Source organism: Limulus polyphemus, unplaced genomic scaffold, assembly GCF_000517525.1.
Source record: "Limulus polyphemus unplaced genomic scaffold, Limulus_polyphemus-2.1.2 Scaffold2531, whole genome shotgun sequence".
Taxonomy (NCBI): domain Eukaryota; kingdom Metazoa; phylum Arthropoda; class Merostomata; order Xiphosura; family Limulidae; genus Limulus; species Limulus polyphemus.
The window spans coordinates 5,895-7,464 of record NW_013668141.1 but is presented as its reverse complement, the minus strand read 5'-3'; positions in this window follow the sequence as shown (position 1 = coordinate 7,464).

The window sequence follows — 1,570 nt, the reverse complement described above, 5'->3', positions numbered from 1 at the left end:
ATTATCAGTCATTGATAAACTGTAGAGGGCTAGTAAAGAAAGATATGTTAAATTATCAGTCATTGATAAACTGTAGAGGGCTAGTAAAGAAAGATATGTTAAATTATCAGTCATTGATAAACTGTAGAGGGCTAGTAAAGAAAGATATGTTAAATTATCAGTCATTGATAAACTGTAGAGGGCTAATAAAGAAAGATTTGTTAAATTATCAGTCATTGATAAACTGTAGAGGGCTAATAAAGAAAGATATGTTAAATTATCAGTCATTGATAAAACTGTAGAGGGCTAATAAAGAAATATATGTTAAATTATCAGTCATTGATAAACTGTAGAGGGCTAATAAAGAAAGATATGTTAAATAATCAGTCATTGAGAAACTGTAGAGGGCTAATAAAGAAAGTTTGTTAAATAATCAGTCATTGAGAAACTGTAGAGGGCTAATAAAGAAAGATATGTTAAATTATCAGTCATTGATAAAACTGTAGAGGGCTAATAAAGAAAGATATGTTAAATTATCAGTCATTGATAAAACTGTAGAGGGCTAATAAAGAAATATATGTTAAATTATCAGTCACTGAGAAACTGTAGAGGGCTAATAAAGAAATATATGTTAAATTATCAGTCATTGATAAAACTGTAGAGGGCTAGTAAAGAAAGATTTCTTAGTAGTACATTTTGAAGAAGAAATAAAATGTGAGCTAGATAACTCTTACATCGTACCGGATGCTGATTACATCTAAATATGGCAACCTGGTTGTGACGTCATCCAGTCATGTATATATATTACGTGACCCAGTATTACACATTGTCAGGAAATCCTTATTAACGTCGGTAAGCTTTGAGTATTTAATGCCATTAACTACAACCCCCCCCCCCTATTTATATAAACTGTAAAAAAGAACGGCTTTCGGGCATTTAAATGTAAAACTGTCTCACTTAAACGTAAGGATACTGGCGTGATGACCTAAAGAGAACAGAGACAATAAATAAAACTGGCAGGAAAAGGGAGCAGGGAAGTTCTCCTTGCCCTGTTTAAGTTCAACATCAAAAAGTACACGGTCCAGTGCAACAATATTTAAGAGCAGCAAAACGAAATATCAAAGAAGAATACATTTATTTCTCATTCTATTTTTACAAATAACAGCTTTTAAAGTTAAAAAACCTGTATATGTTAGCTCTAGCGATCGAAACGTTGTGCTTCTTTAGAAACATTCTTCCTTATTGTATCTTGTAAAAAAAAAAAACTTATAATCAGTAAGTTAACTCAAACACGTAACTTGTAAAAAAACAAAACAACTTATAATCAGTAAGTTAACTCAAACACGTAACTTGTAAAAAACAAAACAACTTATAATCAGTAAGTTAACTCAAACACGTAACTTAGTTAACTTACTGATTATAAGTTGTTTTGTTTTTTACCAAACACGTAACTTGTAAAAAACAAAACTTATAATCAGTAAGTTAACTCAAACAAAACTATTCCAGAACATAGTTCATTAGTTAATTTCCATACGGGAGTATCCAGAGAAATTTCTCCAGTAGGGCAAGTACCCCCTGTCCCCCTCTGCGG